General features: G+C 44.5%; 1 protein-coding gene across 1 annotated transcript in view; it reads right to left on the minus strand.

Moving 5' to 3' along the window:
• LOC144753845 (uncharacterized) overlaps positions 1 to 8,409 on the minus strand; it is a 353,072-nt gene extending 344,663 nt beyond the window's left edge. Inside the window, exon 1 of the mRNA XM_078641400.1 lies at positions 8,370 to 8,409. The gene's annotated coding sequence lies outside the window, so the exon portion shown is untranslated. The remainder of the gene's footprint in view (positions 1 to 8,369) is intronic.
• Between the last annotated feature and the right edge of the window lie 5,166 nt (positions 8,410 to 13,575).

The raw sequence follows: 13,575 nt of genomic DNA on the forward strand, positions 1-13,575 counted from the left end.
CTGTGGTCATTCCGATCCTTAAGAAACCTACCCTCGATCCGACCAAACCAGAACACTACCGGCCCATTTCCCTTCTTCCTTGGCCAGCCAAGCTAGCGGAAGCTCATGCTAACCGCATTTTATCTGCTCACCTGCAAGAAACGAATCTACTGGATATTTCCCAGAATGGATTCCGTGCAGGTCATAGCACCGAAACAGCTCTCTTGGCTGTGGTGGAATACATAAGGAAGAAGTTGGATCAGGGTCAGACGGCGGCACTGATCCTTTTGGATCTCAGTGCCGCTTTCGACACGGTGTCCCATCAGATTTTATTACATCGTCTGATGGAGGCTGGAGTCGGAGAGACGGCACTTGAGTGGTTTCGCTCTTTTCTTAAGGATCGAGGTTTTAAAGTGTCCACCCCCCCTTTTGTTTCTGCGTCACGTCCTATTCTTCAGGGTGTTCCCCAAGGTTCGGCTCTTAGTCCCACTTTATTTAATTTGTATGTTCAGCCTTTGGCGGAGGTTGCCCATAGTTTTGGTCTTTCCTTAGTGTCATACGCCGATGACACGCAGCTGGCGGTGGCACTGAATGGAGACTCCAGCATGGACGCCCCCACCTTCCAGTCAGCGTTAAAAGCTGTTGCTGGCTGGATGACGGACAACCGATTACAACTAAATGCCTCTAAGACCGAGGTCATTATCTTCGGTAAGGAAAGTGGTCTATGGGGAGATCAATGGTGGCCTACTGATCTTGGCCCTGTGCCTACCCCTGTGAGTGAAGTCAGAAACCTTGGGGTGTGGTTCGATGACAAGCTTTCATTTATTTCTCATACCAAACGCGTGGCTGGCGTATGTTTTGGTACTTTGCATGGTCTGAGACCCATTTTTAAATTTTTCGATGCTGAGACAAGACAGATCATGGTCCAGGCTCTGGTTCTTACCAGACTGGACTATGCCAACTCTCTGTTTTTGGGCTTAAACCAGGCCGAACTGTCCCGTCTCCAGAGGGTTCAGAACGCGGCGGCTAGGATGCTTGTCGGCCTCCCGAAATTTGTCTCAGCTCGCCAAACCATCCGCAATCTTCATTGGCTTCCGATTGAGCAAAGAGTTAAGTTTAAAGCCCTCTGCTTAACTTTTAAAATCCTCAACCTAGCCTCTCCCCCGATCCTTGCACAGACTATTCTGCACTATGTTCCTACCAGAGCTCTTCGCTCTGCTAGTCTTAACCTTGTCATAGTGCCTCGTTTTAAAAGGGCTAGAGTGGGTGGTCGCTCGTTTTCAGTGCTGGCGGCTGCTCTTTGGAATTCTCTTCCAGCTCCACTCCGCTCAATTTCAGATCTGCTTCCTTTTAGGAAGACCTTGAAGACTTTTCTTTTCTCCACAGTTTAGCATGTTTTTTGTCCAGCTTTCTTAATCGTGTTGTGTTATTCAGATCTCCAAGCGCCGGGACGCCACTTGGCTGCGGCATCCGCGCGCTATATAAAAAATAGTTAACATAACATAACATAACATAACTACTTGTGGCTCCTCCCTATTTTGCATTTTTAAGCCTAGGCAATGATTAGCTGACTTTGGGGTCTTTGTGGCTCAAGGACAGTTTACATTTGGTAACTGACCTGTGATCTTCCTTCCACAACAGATGTAATGTGCTCATGGAAATGATTAATATTGTGTATGTTTATCTCTCACCATTCCCTAATTCCCCCTACCCACCTATTCGTGAAATCCCTAATCCACTTTCCACAAGTTGTGCCATCTTTAGTGCTTATAAGTAATTTCCACCATCAACAATTCTCACACCTGGTGGGCGGATGTGGTTAAAGCTAAGCCAACTGTTACAACAGGAGATTAACAAAAATTGCAAATTTGCCCATGCCACTCCTCCTACTTGAGTAAGAAAGGGTCATTATAGTGCAGGAAATTAATTACACCAATGATTGAGCAAAGAAAGGTAATGTGCCCTTTTCTCTACAATATGTGTTCCACAGATTCTACCGTAGTAACCTTTTCATGAGTCCTGAGACTTGAGGTTTTATGCTTACTTAATAAATATAATTCTGTACAATATCTTGATTTCCAAGGGTCTCTGTCTCGGATTTTCCACTATGTATTTTCTTTCAGTTAAGTAGCGTGTTGCAGAATGATAATCCTTTGGCTGCTTCTCCAGCTTCTTTAACAGTAAGAATATCCTGCCCTGATAGGGCCACCATTTGCAAAAAGACCCTTTGTTAAACCCACTGCATTATGGTTCTCTTGGGGCAGTGGGAGTGATGTAGCAGACAACACTTTTTCAACTCAGGGAAGAAAGTATGTTCTTCTGAGAATGTGAATGAGGAGTGGTTTGGGTTGGAGTTGGCACTGGCACTACGTATAATGTGACCCCTCTAGATACTTCTAAACTAAATACATATAGCAGAAGGGTGGTCTGGACAAGTAGACTGCAAGTAGTATGGGTAGTATGTTAAGAGAGCTCAGGCAAAGACATGATAGGGATGGATACAGCTGGAAAATTTCTCGGTAATGAGACCAGGCATAGGGCTTAGTCTTGGATAGGTGGGTACTACGTAAACTGAGCTTTCTGTTTTAATGAACAGAAATGCTTCAACTAAACAGTAATGCATGGGTAAAAAAAAACTGTTTTAAACAATGATTTATAATAATCCTATTTATCACACAAAAAACACCCTCACCCCACCCACAACTGCCCCACCCTCTCCCAAAACCCTAAAATACAGCAAACACACACTACCCTTTACCCAGTTGTTACCACCCACACTACTAGCAACGGGTTCACCCACTCCCTAAAACATCTAAACTAATCTAACTAATCTACCATTTCCCTGACTGTTCTTAAGCACACCAACCCCCAACCAGCCAGCCCCACTAACCTAAATCCTGAAAATCACCTAAACAAATGTTATTTAAACTCCCTTCCCCGGCTAGTACCACCCACCACAGACCCGGCCCTCTCCATAATACATTTTTTTTTTAAGTACCTCTAGGATCTCTAGTCTGACCAGGGTCTCCCTCTGCGTTTCTCTTAATTGTCTCAGGAATGTAGGATAACCAGTGGGGATGAAAGGGGTGGGCAGTTGGGCTGGTCTTTGTGATGGTGTTTGTGGTTGTAGGCTTTACTGCCTACTCTGTTGTTGATGCTGTGGTGGCATTAGTAGTTCCACCGCTCAGCAGCTCTGGAGCAACTGCTGCTGAGCCTATTCTAGTAAAATTAGCCAGCTTTAGGCCACAGCTTTGGTCTCTATTTTTGATTGGCAAATTGTGCCACTGTCTCATGCTGGTGTTGGTGAGTTCCCGCCACACCCTGGGAGTCAAGAGCTGGGACAGCTGGATGGTCTAAGGGCAGAAGAAAATAATATTAAATCCCACTTCATGGAATTTATAGTCAGACAATCACACATAATTGCTGGTTGTTTAGAGCCCTAATTACGAGTCTGGTGGTCTGAGGCCCGCCAGACTTACGGTGGCGCGGCCACCGCCGTACCGGTGGTCTGACCACCACATTATGAGTTGGGAAGTTGGACCACCCTGGGAAGCTGACACCGCTGTTACCTGGGTATTTAGCTGCGGTCATGGGGCCACAATATGCTTGGCGGTGTCATGGAGATTCCTTCTACATGTACACCGTGGCGGTGCCTCTTACGCATGTGGATACATGTTGTACAGCCCCATTGCGGTGCTTTTCGAAAGGCACTGCCGCCTTTAAAAAAGAGGCACCGCCTGTTACACTACTTTTAATTCATAATCTGGCGGGCGGTTGGCAGTGAAACTTGGGGTTGCTGGGGCATGGTGGTGGCGCACCACCCGCTCCTGCACCGCTGAAACTTGTACTCGGGCCCTAGGGGTACTGACATTTTTATGTGATTCTCCATCACTGGTACTTTTCTTTTACGCCAAATTCTCATACTCCTCTCCTATATGGAATATATGGCATTAATTATTCCAGGTGGACCAATTGCATGATTAAGTTAAAATACCGAAATTGATGAAAAGTGCAAATTAAATGATTACATGAATTAAATTCAGAGGGGAACACTTTTACCAGATACTTATGTGTGCTCAAAGAAAATATTAAACTGGAAATTGATATATATTGGCACAGTAATATAAGACAATTTAATTTGCAGCACAATATATTTGACTACATCTATCATGCAACATTAACAGAACCAACCTGGTGTGGAGGAATATTTTTCGGACAACTATTTACACAAAATTATGGCAATAATAAATCCATTGTCCCTAATCAGGGACATAATTTAGGAGTCGCCAAGGGTCGCTGTTGCTACCCCAGGCTTGCTCCTTGAGAGTCCTGACACTGCTCTTGCTGCTGGTAGTATCTGATGCCGCAGAGGCAGCACCAGAAACAAGGGCACTCTGATATATTTACTGTGCAAAAAAGGAAGCTTTTTACTTCTACTTCAGGATAAACTCACTAGAGCACTAAACTGATACAAATTGTTTCAATTTGACCATCAGCCAGCGCCAGCTGTCACCTAGCAACCAACATTTAAGGCCTCTCTTGCAGAGGCTGACTACTGCTAGAACAGTTAGTTTTGGTTTCTTTCCTCCACTGCTGCAATCATTTTAACTTCACTTGCAAGACCTTTAGACAAGAGGAGAGAAATCCTGAGGCATATAGAAGTTAAGGTGTATCTCTCTGTATCATCTATAGTCTGATATGGCTCTGGACAATGGAAGAGCTGCAGTGCCAGTGATACCAGGCCCTGCTTGGTGACTGACATTTTATTACTGCTCCTACCTAAGTGTTTTGCTTCAGTTAAAATAGTGGCAGAGTTTGATAGGTGATGGTCACTGCAACAGCCAGGGGTGGCTCCTCTGTTAGATCAGCCCCATAAATGGCCTGAGACGAAAAATTAATTACTATTTTATTTTTTGTCAACGCTTCCTGAACCGAGTGTCAAGACGGGGTGGGGCCTGCTGAGAGGCAGCAGTGGTGGGCTACCTGTGCACTAATTTACAAGTGTGCATGTCCCTTTGGCCGGCTGTCTTGCAACAGCCAGCCTGACATGCGCACTTTTACCTCTCAGCAGGTTGAGAGAAAGCGCAGGGCTTCAGTCTCCTTGTGAGCGCCGAGAGAGGTCTCTCCCTCCAAACCTGGTGCTTCTCTCATGCTGCATGAGAGCAGCACCAGGATTGGTTAAGTGAGTTAGCTAGGGCTCTGGATGTGACATAAGAATTTTTAAAGTATTTTTTTACTGCACCCACCATCCACCCATTTGCCCGCTCTCCGAAGGGTGTTTAATTGTAGCCAAAAATGGGTGTGAGAAGCCTACCACAGCCTGCTCCCAGCACAGAGCACACAGGCCGGTGCTGGGAGTAGGATCTGTGGCACCAGGGCACATGTGGTGTGTGAAGAGCTAAAAGCAGTCTGGCACTAGCACATAACATTGACTGCGGCGTCCCTGGGCTGACGTCCTCCTCTTACTTACCGTCTCAGGGTGACCTGGGCATGCGCGCGCATGCACATTCCTTGCGAGAAATGCGAGGGCGCACGTGTATGCGAGGAAGAGGAGGACGGCAGCCCGGGGACACCGCAGTCAAGGCAAGTCTTTATTCTTTTACCTTTAATGTCTTCTTAATTAATTCTTACTAGGGGGTGGTGGAGGCGGGTGGCGGAGCGGAGTTCCACGGAGTTGGTTCCTAACTCTGTGGGCCTCCGTGTAGTCCAGCTCTGCCAGCTCCGCCCAGGGTTAATTAAGGGAGAATAAGAGGAACTGCAAATGCATGTCAGTGATTAGGAAAGTCTGAGTGGGTGTGAGTGAGTAGGAAAATATGAGTAAATTAGAGTAAGACTGAATGAGAGTGAGTGTGGATGAGCTAGAATGAGTGTGTGAGCTTTTAGAAAATCAACTGATTGCAATGGCAGTTTCCTCTTTTTTAAAGTCTGTTATTAAATTTAGAAACACAATGTGATTATCTATCGCCATGCTATGCATGTTTTTTACAGAATTATGATGTTTTTTAAATGTGTAGTTATAGCAAACTGTAATCTCTTTTTTAATCTGTGCTTTTATGATTTTCATGTTTGCAAAATTTGAATTTGAATTTGAGTGTGTGAGAGTAACATGGATTAGAAATTATGCAAAATGAATGAGTGAATGCAAGTGAATGTGAATGAATACATGAATAAGAGTGAGTATGAGTGAGAATGTGGTATTATGCTTGCAAGTTTGCCATTGGGAGGACTACCATAGCAAATAGAAGGAAGGCAACCATTAAAGGATGATGGCCCTCACATTAAACTCGGGCGGAGACCTCCGCTCTGCCCACGGAGCATGCGGATATTTGCCTTCTCCACGTTCCACGGAGAATGCAAATCTCTGCACACTCCGCAGCAGAGCGGAGTTTGCCAGCCCCCGCCTCCACCCCCTATTAAGAATTAAGTTAACCTTAATTAAAAAGAAACTTAAAACCACTTACCTGTGTACTGCGGTGTCCCCGGGCTGCCCTCATCCTCTTCCTCACTGTACCAGTAATGCTTGAGAAAACTGCCCACACGCCTGCGCATGCGCAGTTTTCTCAGGCATTACTGGTATGGCGAGGAAGAGGAGGAGGGCAGCACAGGAACACCTCTGTACACAGGTAGCGGTGTTAAGTTAATTTTTTAAAAAAGGTCAATTAATTTCTTAATGAAGGGGTGGAGGCGGGCGGCGGAGCGGAGCTCCATGGAGTTCGCTTGCAACTCCGTGGACCTCCCCCTAGCCCCACTACGCACACTACACTTGTTGCCATTGGTGTCAGCACTGCCATATAGATGCCATTAATTGCAAAATTCTAACACCGGCATATTCTATGTAATTTCAGGCATGGGGACATCCATGACAAAATGCTGGCACAATGGAGTTAATTTTTTATATATTGTGGCACACATAGCACATTGTGAACAAAATGCGGTCAAATCGGGTGAGCATTCATTGGCTTGGTACACCATGAAAGGCCTTCAATATTTAATGTGTCTTTCCAGATCCTACAACTTATTAGCAAATGTATGTGAATACTGTGTCTTAAAGTTTGAAAAGTACTCTTTGTTCCCAATTGTTTCAGAATTCTGTTGGGGGAAGGGTAGAACCCACAGAAATCCCTTTAGAAGAGGTCTGCCTCACATTTCCCTTGCTCAGTACAAATGTAAATGTAAATGTAAATGTCAAATGTAAATGTCATGGTACTTATAGAGCGCACTGTCACCAGACGGTCACCTTGCGGTGTCGCCTATGTGGTTTCCTGGCGCTGATACTCATACCGCAGTGGAACCCCTCCTGGCTTTCCCTGTGAAGTGTCAACTCTTGGGCACCCCCAGGGTGAAGCCAGGCATCCTTAGCGCTGTTGGGGCCGGTGTGGAGGCTAAGCAAGCTATTGCCCAGAGTTGCAGCGTGGGGCCCATGATTAGAATAGGCACCGAGGCGAGAATTAACAGGTCCGAGGAACTTGAGCGTGAGACCCCGCCGAGGCGGGAATCGAACCCTGGTCCCTGGCCAGAACTCTGCATCAGGGTCTGCCGCTCTAACCATTGAGCCACACTCCTCCTGTATGTATTGTATTGTATTGGACGTATTATGGCCTGCCAATATCAAAGATCATGTCGTCACCCTAACATAGGTGATAACTAAAACAGACATTTGTCTGCATTACGTTGTCTAATTAATCATAGTTATTTTGGAATCTAAGTATTGTCAGTTATTGTGATGTCATCATAGTCCTCAAGTAACATAATTCTTTGGGAACAATCAAGATCAAATGTCATATGATGTCACTTTCTGTGATGTCATTAAGGCCAAAGAGAGTATGATATTGGTTCTGCTACCCCTGGGATATTGGTGAATTGGCATCCATGCAACTACTCTTACCCTACTCTAGAGCCTGCCCTTGAATCACACTAACCCCACCCCACACCCTACTCCCAAAAACATTACAGTACAGCAACATAACTTTGTTAGGTCGCTACTTGCTAGGGAGTGTTAGGAAAGATCTGATTATTTAGAAAATCCGGTCTTGGGGTCGTTTCAGTTTGGCTAGAGACATGTTGGGTCAAATTATGTGACTCACATTCATTGTTAATAAAAGGTAAGAGATTGCATAAGAGAATAAGAAACTTAGGCAAAAGCTATGAGAGAAATGTGGAAGGTGCCAGGATGAGATGGTATGGGCTGTAAGGTGGTGTTGATATGGATGGGTACTAGGTGGTGGTCCCTTGGCCATGTGCCTCTTGTACCCATTAATGTAATTGACAGCAAGACAGAGAAAGAAAGATCAGAAAGTGGATAATTTAACATGGATTGGGGAATAGACTTAAACAAGAACAAACACATTAGTAAATACATCAGTTGTTATTGAGAAAGGAAACTGACTTACCGCCACTCATTCCAGCTGCTTCAAACCCCTTTCTCCCCTCTATAGGGTGGTGGTCCTAGTCCTCCTCCAGGGTAGATACTGGAAAAAAACAGAGAACACAGCCAACCACAGTATTTGCACAAGTTAAAAACAACACTTAACTAACTTGAAATTATTTGTAGCCACAGCATCACTTTGAAGAATTTACTTCTCCATTTTAAAAGTCTAATAGCCATATGTTCAATGCTATAAAACACATTTTTAATGGTGGGGAAATAGCTTGGGAAGGAAGGGTTCATGAAAACAATGATTAAAGGATGAAGAAGGCAATGGAAAGAGGAAATGTAAAGGCAGAGTAAGTAGAGATTGCTGCACAGCCAGGAAAAAGAGGGGAAAGACTGGGAAAAGTTAGAGACAGGATGAAGAAGGCTGGAGAAATAGAAGGTAATGAAACAGTGTGCGGAGTTAACAGGCAGATACGCAGATTAAGGGGAACGTAACAGAAAATTAGAAGAATACAAAAAAAAGATACAGAAAGCGATGATGAGGTGAGACTGACTGTTAAACCTAGGACGATTAAATAAACGAACCTGACCTACCAACACCATAGGGAGTCCCTGCAGCTGTGGTGCCTGTGGTGGCGAAACCCTGGGTGCTGTACTGTGAGGTCTATTTTGCCATATTCCTTTTCCTTGGTGGCACTGAACCGAGGAAGTTAAAAAAGAAACTGTTTAGAAGTAGTACTGCATTAAAACACATTTAATGATTGAAAGGGAAAAAATTTACTGTAACCAATACTATTCCCCTTGACACTCCATCCAAAATAGTTCCCTGCCATACAAATGAACTAGCCATAGATTATGTTTGCTATTGTCACGGTTCTCTAACTTTGTGCGGCACTTCACAGAGAGCAAGAGACTTGCAGTGATCAATGAGTCAAAGAAGACCCACCACCATTGCAATCTGATTGTCCTCTTACATTCCTACCCATCAACCTAAGCAAAGGCATAACTGCCTCCGATGCTATCTGCTGACAATCTATTCCTAAATTACCTCCACTCACAGTGGAACACAAAACAAATCCTAGTACCCGGCAAATTGACTCAATTGATATTCACTCCAAGTTTTCCTGAGTGCACTCTAATTGAGTACTGACACGCTCTGCTAATCTCTCTGGAGTAGATAATCGATCACATGCACTTCCCAGTAACAAAGTCTAAATAAACACAAATGTAATATAGAGTATGCTAATATATATATATATATATACATATATATATATATATATACATATATATATATACATATATATATATATATATATATATATATATATATATATATATATATATATATATATATATATATATATATATATATATATATATATATAGATATGATCAAGGATACCTCGGTATTCGAAACACGTCTGACCATGGCTGAATAAAATCAAGACCTGCTAAACCACATTATCTGGTGTCCGTTTCCCGTTTCTCGGAGCATTACCGGCTGGAGAGCAAGAGATAGTTGGGAGAATGCGAGTTGGATATAGCTCAGGCAACCAGGAATCCCATTTCTAAGAATCTCAACTGAGAGCCCACTGTCATTGATTGTAATACATTTCTAGGCTATCTACTAGACAGAAACCTGAATTCTCAATCCCACATATATAATTTCAAACTGAACTCCTATGAAATATTTGCTCCTGCCTGAAGATTTCACATATGTGGTCAAATCAGGGACCTTTCTGAGACAAGGCTTTTGCAGCTCCCTACTATCGGGGATTCCCAAAATCCACCTGGCTCCCCTGAAAGCAGCTACCATCCAATCACTCCTATCTTGATATTACTGAACAGGCAAGTATGTTGGCCGCTAAGCACCTTGGGCACCCCATCCTTAAGAAGTATGGCAGGAATTAGTGGCAACTTGGGGTGACCTTCAATATGTACCAATATGTGCCGTACCGCCACTGCCTGAAACATCCAGCAATAATTGTTGGGACTGACTCCAGTCCAAGACGCCAGGTTGGGATTTCCCGAAGAGCACAGAAGCGGCAGGATGTTGGCTGGTGGGAACGCTAGTGTGGTGCTTGGAACATTGGTGCTATTGACAGGAACGTGAGCGCCACCCACAAGGGGATGAGGTACTTACCAGAGGTGCCCTTACTCCTGCCACGCCCCCACCGTGTGACTTTCGCCTATCGTAGTGAAGCAGACACCTTTTTAAGTTTAGAAACTGACAGCACAGTTTGTTGGGGGAAGGCATCTGAAGAAGAAACTATCCGAAATGCATTATGCAGTTCCAATAAAATTGTCGTTCCAAGCAAGCCTTTGTGTGTGCCCGGTCTTTCCGTGAGGGGAGAATTGGTCATGGTATTTTGGTGAGTGGCCGCTAAACACCTTGGGCACCCCATCCTTAAGAAGTACGGCAGGAATTAGTGGCAAATTGTGGTGACTTTCAATGTGTTTGGAAAACTGCTGTACCGCCGCTGCCTGAAACATCCAGCAACAATTGTTGGGACTGACTCCAGTCCAAGACTCCAGGTCGGGATTTCCCAAAGAGCACAGAAGCGGCAAGATGTTGGCTTGTGGGAACGGTACTGTGGTGCTTGGTACATTGGTGCTATTGACAGGAACGTGAGCACCACCCACAAGGGGATGAGGTACATACCAGAGGTGCCCTTACTCCTGCCACGCCCCCACCGTGTGACTTTTGCCTATCATAGTAGAGCAGGAATCTTTTTAAGTTTGAAAACTGATATATATATATATATATATATATACAAAAAAGAAGGAGAGAACTCTGGGTAGTTCCCAAGTTTAGGAGCACCCTCAACACCAGCGACACTCTAAATTTGCTCACCTCAAATGTCTTTCAAAGTTTCTATCAAAGTTTTTAGGCATAGGATTAGCACAGTGCTATCCACGTCGAGATAGAAATGGACAAAGTCTTTTGCCATTTGTACAGCAAAGTCTTTAAGAATAGGATTAGCACAGTGCTATCCACGCCGAGCAGTAAAATGACAAAAGTCATTTATCGCTCTAGGCACAATATTACAGCTTTGGATTGGTAAAATACCATCCAAGCCAACGTGAAATGAGTAAAAGCAACCCTTGACACGTGTTTCCCTGTCATTACAGCTCTTCAGAGAGGTTTAGCTTTCTCCAGACACAAGGGAGTACCCAGTATAAGTCAAAACAATACCCTTGTGGCATAGTGACGCATAAATTATGCAAAAAAGAATTCCAACCGAATCAGTCTCAGAATGGTTTCCGACAGAATCGGAGTCGGGGAGTCCGACACGATTACAATGGTTCCAGATACCATTCAGTTGGACTCCCATTGACTTCAATGGGAGCCTGTGTTCCAATGAATACACCGGCCACCAATTGAAGAAAGGGGTGTGTGTGGAAAAGCAAGCACCATGTGGCAGGCACCCCTTGGTGCCTCACACACTGTGCATGGTCTGAAAGGAGGGTTCCTTAGGTACCCCCACGGGCCACATTCGGAAGGCTCAGCTGAAGGTGGCCCTGCTACGAACCCCCAAAGTCAGATTCCAACATCCGATATGTGTTGGACTAACCAAATCGGAAAGGCTGTCAGAATCCGACATTGTAATCGCTCGGTCAGAAACACAGTCATAGACCTGTACGAGTCGGCTCCGAACGACTCGGTTCATCCAGTGCCATCCGAAACCGGCTCAGAAAGTCTGAACACTTTCAGAACATCATAATCGTTCGTTCGGAAAGCTGTCTGAATTGGTTGGAAAGACGGGTCCCGAATCGGATTCAGCAGACCCTAATCCGATTTTGGAGCCATTCCGAATGACATCGTAATCGACCCCTAAGTGCCTATCCCTGATTGGACCAAGTAACCAAGTATTTAGCAAAGGATGCTGTTGTCTAGTTCTGCTAAAGCTCCCACTGTTGCAATCACTAGGCATGAGGACATCACGCACTATTGTATCATGCTGGTTGTATTTAATTGTAATTGTAATTGGCCATTTATAAAGCGCACTGCCACTCCAAAAAGAGCATCATGGCGCTAAGCGGCAACATAGAAATCATGGCTGATGAACCCATATTAGATGCATAAGAGATGCGAAGGAAAAGGTATTAGATTAGAGTTCTACATACGTTGTCAGATGTTGTGAAGATCCAAGTTTTCAGAGCTTTCCTAAAAAGAGTCTCGGATTGAATTTGAGAGAGCTTGAAATGAAGTATGTTCCAGGCCTTCGACCCTATTACTGCAAGTGATTTCCCTCCTTTTGAAATGAGTCCAAATGGTGGAACCTTCAGCAAATTGGCATTGGAGGACCTGAGATTCCGAGTGGGTACATAATTGCCTGAAATTGATTCTAATATAGAGGGGACCTGTGTCCTTGACTGTCCTGAAAGTGATTAGCAGGACCTTGAAAAGGACTCGTTTATGAATTGGCAGCCAATGAAGTGTTTCTAGGGCTGCTGATGCAGATGACTTCCTAGGCCATTTCAGCACTAGACGTGCAGCTGCATGTTGTACCATCTGAAGCCTGTGGAGAACTGACTTATTTGTGCCTGCATACAGGCTGTTGCAGTAGTCAAGTCTTGATGTTATTAGGGCCACAGCAACTCTCTCCCTGGCAGCAATGGGAAGCCAGTCCATTAATTTTCTAACAATTTTTATAATGTGAAAACAAGTCCCAGCAACTGCCAGTGATTGTTGTTTAACGGAAAGAGTGGCATCAAATTTGATTCCTAAGTTTTGAACCAAATTCACCGTGTTAGGGGGGGTGTGGGGTGGCGTCAACTGGCCACCAAGTCTTGGGGGAGTGAAAGTTCCCTTATCCTAGCGGTAGAATTTCTGGTTTTTCAGAATGACATTTTAAGATGGTTGGTCTTCATCCAGTTGAAGGTGGCAGTAAGACATTGGCGTAGATTTTCTTCTGCCCGAGCGGTGTTATTCTCCAAGACCAGAATTAGCTGCGTATTGTCCGCATATGATATAGCCTCTATGTTAAATGACGATATCAGCCTAATTATGGGGGCCACATAGGCATTAAAAAGAGTAGGGCTCAGACTTGACCCCTGAAGGACCCCGGAAAGCATTGATTCAACTGCTGATATATAGGTACCTAAAGTGATTACTTGTCTTCGGTCCTGCAAGAAATTCTTTAGCCAAGCCAGAACTGTGTGCGATATGCCAAAGCAAGCGAGACGGTCTAGCAGAATGACATGTGAGACAGTGT

The sequence above is a fragment of the Lissotriton helveticus genome, chromosome 5_1, assembly GCF_964261635.1.
Source record: "Lissotriton helveticus chromosome 5_1, aLisHel1.1, whole genome shotgun sequence".
NCBI classification, from domain to species: Eukaryota; Metazoa; Chordata; class Amphibia; order Caudata; family Salamandridae; genus Lissotriton; species Lissotriton helveticus.